Genomic DNA, 6,593 nt, shown 5'->3' with positions numbered 1-6,593 from the left:
AACGCTTTTGACACCTTGTAGAGTCCATGCCCTGACAAATTGAGGCTTTTCTGAGGGCAAAGGGGGTGCAACTCAATTTTAGGAAGGTGTACACTCATTGTATAAGGTCCAAAGGTTAAGGGCGGAGTTAGAAAGTTGGCTGTCAGAAGTACAACAATGTAAATTTACATTTAATCTGTCTGTCTGCATATTTCAAGACAAACTTTTCTCATCAGTCATCTTGAAAAAAACACATATACTTAACTGGAAATCAACCAATCCTCCATCGTTAACACAATGGAAAGGTCAAATGTTTTATTATCTAAATGTTGAAAGTGCGTGGGATGACGGAGCGAAACAAAATGGTGCAGTTTGAGCCTACAGTGGGGAAAAAAAGAATTTAGTCAGCCACCAATTGTGCAAGTTCTCCCACTTAAAAAGATGAGAGAGGCCTGTAATTTTCATCATAGGTACACATCAACTATGACAGACAAAATTAGATTTTTTTTTCCAGAAAATCACATTGTAGGATTTTCTATGAATTTTTGTGCAAATTATGGTGGAAAATAAGTATTTGGTCAATAACAAAAGTTTCTCAATGCTTTGTTATATACCCTTTGCTGGCAATGACACAAGTCAAACGTTTTCTGTAAGTCTTCACAAGGTTTTCACACTCTGTTGCTGGTATTTTGGCCCATTCCTCCATGCAGATCTCCTCTAGAGCAGTGATGTTTTGGGGCTGTCGCTGGGCAACACGGACTTTCAACTCCCTCCAAAGATGTTCTATGGGGTTGAGATCTGGAGACTGGCTAGGCCATTCCAGGACCTTGAAATGCTTCTTACGAAGCCACTCCATCATTGCCCGGGCGGTGTGTTTGGGATCATTGTATTGCTGAAAGACCCAGCCACGTTTCATCTTCAATGCCCTTGCTGATGGAAGGAGGTTTTCACTCAAAATCTCACGATACATGGCCCCATTCATTCTTTCCTTTACACGGATCAGTCGTCCTGGTCCCTTTGCAGAAAAACAGCCCCAAAGCATGATGTTTCCTCCCCCATGCTTCACAGTAGGTATGGTGTTCTTTGGATGCAACTCAGCATTCTTTGTCCTCCAAACACGACGAGTTGAGTTTTTACCAAAAAGTTATATTTTGGTTTCATCTGACCATATGACATTCTCCCAATCCTCTTCTGGATCATCCAAATGCACTCTAGCAAACTTCAGACGGGCCTGGACATGTACTGGCTTAAGCAGGGGGACACGTCTGGCACTGCAGGATTTGAGTCCCTGGCGGCGTAGTGTGTTACTGATGGTAGGCTTTGTTACTTTGGTCCCAACTCTCTGCAGGTCATTCACTAGGTCCCCCCGTGTGGTTCTGGGATTTTTGCTCACCGTTCTTGTGATCATTTTGACCCCACGGGTGAGATCTTGCGTGGAGCCCCAGATCGAGGGAGATTATCAGTGGTCTTGTATGTCTTCCATTTCCTAATAATTGCTCCCACAGTTGATTTCTTCAAACTAAGCTGCTTACCTATTGCAGATTCAGTCTTCCCAGCCTGGTGCAGGTCTACAATTTTGTTTCTGGTGTCCTTTGACAGCTCTTTGGTCTTGGCCATAGTGGAGTTTGGAGTGTGACTGTTTGAGGTTGTGGACAGGTGTCTTTTATACTGATAACAAGTTCAAACAGGTGCCATTAATACAGGTAACGAGTGGAGGACAGAGGAGCCTCTTAAAGAAGAAGTTACAGGTCTGTGAGAGCCAGATATCTTGCTTGTTTGTGGGTGACCAAATACTTGTTTTCCACCATAATTTGCAAATAAATTCATAAAAAATCCTACAATGTGATTTTCTGGAGAAAAAAATTCTCAATTTGTCTGTCATAGTTGACGTGTACCTATGATGAAAATTACAGGCCTCTCTCATCTTTTTAAGTGGGAGAACTTGAACAATTGGTGGCTAACTATGATAAGCTGTAGACCACACTATTTACCAAGAGAGTTTTCATCTATATTTTTCATAGCTGTCTATTTACCACCACAAACCAATGCTGGCATTAAGATTGCACTGAATGAGTTGTACAAGGCCATAAATCAACAGGAAAACGCTCATCCAGATGCAGCGCTCCTAGTGGCCGGGGACTTTAATGCAGGGAAACATAAATCCGTTCTACCCAATTTCTACCAGTATGTTAAATGTGCAACCAGAGGAAAAAAAACTCTAGACCACCTTTACTCCACACACAGAGACGCATACAAAGCTCTCCCTCACCCTCCATTTGGCAAATCTGACCATAACTCTATCCTCCTGATTCCTGCTTATAAGCAAAAACTAAAGCAGGAAGCACCAGTGACTCGGTTAATAAAAAAGTGGTCAGATGACGCAGATGCTAAGCTACAGGACTGTTTTGCTAGCACAGACTGGAACATGTTCCGGGATTCTTCAGACAGCATTGAGGAGTACACCACATCAGTCACTGGCTTCATCAATAAGTGCATCGATGATGTCGTCCCCACAGTGACCGTACGTACATACCCCAACCAGAAGCCATGGATTACAGGAAACATCCGCACTGAGCTAAAGGGTAGAGCTGCCGCTTTCAAGGAGCGGGACTCTAACCCGGACGCTTATAAGAAATCCCGCTATGCCCTCCGACGAACCATCAAACAGGCAAAGAGTCAATACAGGACTAAGATTGAATCGTACTACACTGGCTCTGACGCTCGTCGGATGTGGCAGGGCTTGAAAACTATTACAGACTACAAAGGGAAGCACAGCCGTGAGCTGCCCAGTGACACAAGCCTACCAGACGAGCTAAACCACTTCTATGCTCGCTTCGAGGCAAGCAACACTGAAGCATGCATGAGAGCACCAGCTGTTCTGGATGACTATGTGATCACGCTCTCCGTAGCCGATGTGAGTAAGACTTTTAAGCAGGTCAACATTCACAAGGCCACAGGGCCAGACGGATTACCAGGACGTGTACTCCGAGCATGTGCTGACCAACTGGCAAGTGTCTTCACTGACATTTTCAACATGTCCCTGACTGAGTCTGTAATACCAACATGTTTCAAGCAGACCACCATAGTCCCCGTGCCCAAGGACTCTAAGATAACCTGCCTAAATGACTATCGACCCGTAGCACTGACGTCTGTAGCCATGAAGTGCTTTGAAAGGCTGGTCATGGCTCACATCAACAGCATTATCCCAGAAACCCTAGACCCACTCCAATTTGCATACCGCCCCAACAGATCCACAGATGATGCAATCTCTATCGCACTCCACACTGCCCTTTCCCACCTGGACAAGAGGAACACCTACGTGAGAATGCTATTCATTGACTACAGCTCAGCATTCAACACCATAGTGCCATCTAAGCTCATCACTAAGCTAAGGATCCTGGGACTAAACACCTCCCTCTGCAACTGGATCCTGGACTTCCTGACGGGCCGCCCCCAGGTGGTAAGGGTAGGTAACAACACATCTGCCACACTGATCCTCAACACGGGGGCCCCTCAGGGGTGCGTGCTCAGTCCCCTCCTGTACTTTCTGTTCACCCATGACTGCATGGCCAGGCACGACTCCAACACCATCATTAAGTTTGCCGACGACACAACAGTGGTAGGCCTGATCACCGACAACGATGAGACAGCCTATAGGGAGGAGGTCAGAGACCTGGCCGTGTGGTGCCAGGACAACAACCTCTCCCTCAACACGACCAAGACAAAGGAGATGATTGTGGACTACAGGAAAAAAAAGAGGACTGAGCACGCCCCCATTCTCATCGACGGGGCTGTATTGGAACAGGTTGAGAGCTTCAAGTTCCTTGGTGTCCACATCACAAACGAACTATCATGGTCCAAACACACCAAGACAGTCGTGAAGAGGGCACGACAAAGCCTATTCCCCCTCAGGAGTCTGAAAAGATTTGGCATGGGTCCTCAGATCCTCAAAAAATTATACAGCTGCACCATCGAGAGCATCCTGACTGGTTGCATCACCGCCTGGTATGGCAACTGCTTGGCCTCCGACCGCAAGGCACTACAGAGGGTAGTGCGTACGGCCCAGTACATCACTGGGGCCAAGCTTCCTGCCATCCAGGACCTCTATACCAGGCGGTGTCAGAGGAAGGCCCTCAAAATTGTAAAAGACTCCAGCCACCCTAGTCATAGACTGTTCTCTCTGCTACCGCACGGCAAGCGGTACCGGAGTGCCAAGTCTAGGTCCAAAAGACTTCTCAACAGCTTCTACCCCCAAGCCATAAGACTCCTGAACAGCTAATCATGGCTACCCGGACTATTTGCACTGCCCCCCCCACCCCATCCTTTTTACGCTGCTGCTACTCTGTTAATTATTTATGCATAGTCACTTTAACTCTACCCACATGTACATATTACCTCAACTAGCCGGTGCCCCCGCACATTGACTCTGCAACGGTACCCCCCTGTATATATAGCCTCCCTACTGTTATTTTATTTTACTTCTGCTCTTTTTTTTCTCAACACTTTTTTTGTTGTTGTTTTAAAAATAAATGCACTGTTGGTTAAGGGCTGTAAGTAAGCATTTCACTGTGATGTCTGCACCTGTTGTATTCGGCGCATGTGACCAATAAAATTTGATTTGATAACTAAATACTTTTTTTCCCCACTGTATAGATAGCATTAGCGTTATCCTCAGTGTACGTTTCAGATAGATACCATACATGGATAATATAGTATTTATTATATCACTCATTCTATAGTCAGTCCTCTGGATACTATAGCAGAGATACATTTTACCCCCTCAGAGGGGGAAGGACTGACTGGTCCTTTGGCATTGTCCTTTGTTCCTGGACCATTTGCCATGCAACTCCAGGTGTCAGAGAGCACATAAATTAGGGCAGAGCTTGTACTTATTGGTTGCAGACAACGATATGATTGGTTGTCCAAACCAGAAATGTCCTTGACTCACCGTAGTCAGGTAGAGCTAGCTAGGCTGTACATCCAGGATCTGGCTTGGCACAAAATATGGTACGACTCTTTTTGTGCAAAGTCTGGTGATCAGCATTAGAGTGCTCTCAGTGGCTCATGTGGCACAATCGGTTAGCGCGTGGAATTTATACTGCAGTATGCAGCAGAGCGATGCCAAGGTTGTGAGTTTGAGCCTTTCCTCTAGTACAGCTTTTTCTTGAACTCTCTGCCTGTCTATTTCTTGTCCAGAAAAGGAGCCCTTTTCACTCCATTCAGGAGGACGTTCCCTGAGAAATAGACAGGTTATTGTGATAGTGGTTATGAGCCCAAACATTGCTGGAATTCAAACCTAGGGTCTCCTGTTTACAAGACAGGCACTTTCACCAGCTAAACCACAGTGCCTGTCATGCATTTGTGCAACCCCACTCTTTGAAGGAGGTGGATGGCAGTTTGCAAGTTGACTTGGTTCTTCACCAGCGAAAGGCATCCCCAACATGTGGCTCAAACCCACAACCCTGATATTAATTAAGAGTCTCATACTCTACCAACTGAGCTAGCCAGGCTGTACATCTAGGATCTGGCTTGAAACCTAATATGGTATGACTCTTTTCATGCTAAGTCTGGTGATCAGCAAAAGAGTGCTGTCAGTGGCTAGCTCAGTTGGTAGAGTATGCAGCGGTATGCAGCAGCGTGGTACTTTTGCAGCAGTATGCAGCAGAGTGATACCAAGGTTGTGAGTTGGAGCCTCACTTGGAACATAGCTTTTTCTTGAACCCTCTGCCTGTCTATTTCTTGTCCAGAAGAGGAGCCATTTTCACTCCATTCAGGAGGACGTTTCCTGAGCAGTAGATAGGTCATTGTGATAACAGTTATGTTCCCAGGTGCTGCTGGGATTCCAACCCAGGGTCTGTTGTTTACAAGAAAGGCACTTTCACCAGATAAGCCACAGTGCCCTACATGTCTGCGATGCAGGTTGGCAAGTCCGCTATTTAGAGGAGGTGGATGGCAGTTTGGAATTTGAGTTGGTTCTTTGCCGTTCAAACCATGAATCGGACCATGATAGCAGCTTTCAAGATGAGTCAGAGAATGGGTTCATTCCTCGACCGCATGACCCTGAGATTATGAACATACTCGCCGAATTAAATAGTTTATATAATGAAGCATTCATAGACTGCCATTAATAGATAAAAATGTTATTAGAGAATTCAGCCAAGGGCTTTTGTGCTCATAGTTCATTAAGAGGAAGGGGAGAATACTGTTGAGTAATACCTGAATAAAAAATTATGCTGTATAAGTTTGAAAAATAGTAATACAGTTAAATAAACACCACAGAGGGGCAAACAATTGAACACAAAAAATTAAAATTCTACATAATTAACTGAAAATGGTGAGTGACTGATCGTTGGCTCCATCAGAATGCAGAGCAGAGGACAGGGGGCTGACTGAGGGACAGCCGAGCATAGATGTTGAAGATGGATAGCGGACAAGCCTGGCACAGGTGTGGAGGTCACAGACAGAGGCCCAGCTGGTGGAATAGCCCGTACAGGAGCGGAGGACTGATGCGGGTAGAGGTGTAGACTGGATGCTGGATGGTGTGGTGGGACCTACAGGTTTAAGAATAAAATCATAAGGCAGCATGTTTTTTTGCTTCACTCTTCATCAATGCC

The sequence above is a fragment of the Coregonus clupeaformis genome, chromosome 10 (assembly GCF_020615455.1).
Source record: "Coregonus clupeaformis isolate EN_2021a chromosome 10, ASM2061545v1, whole genome shotgun sequence".
NCBI classification, from domain to species: Eukaryota; Metazoa; Chordata; class Actinopteri; order Salmoniformes; family Salmonidae; genus Coregonus; species Coregonus clupeaformis.
This window is presented reverse-complemented; position numbering follows the sequence as displayed.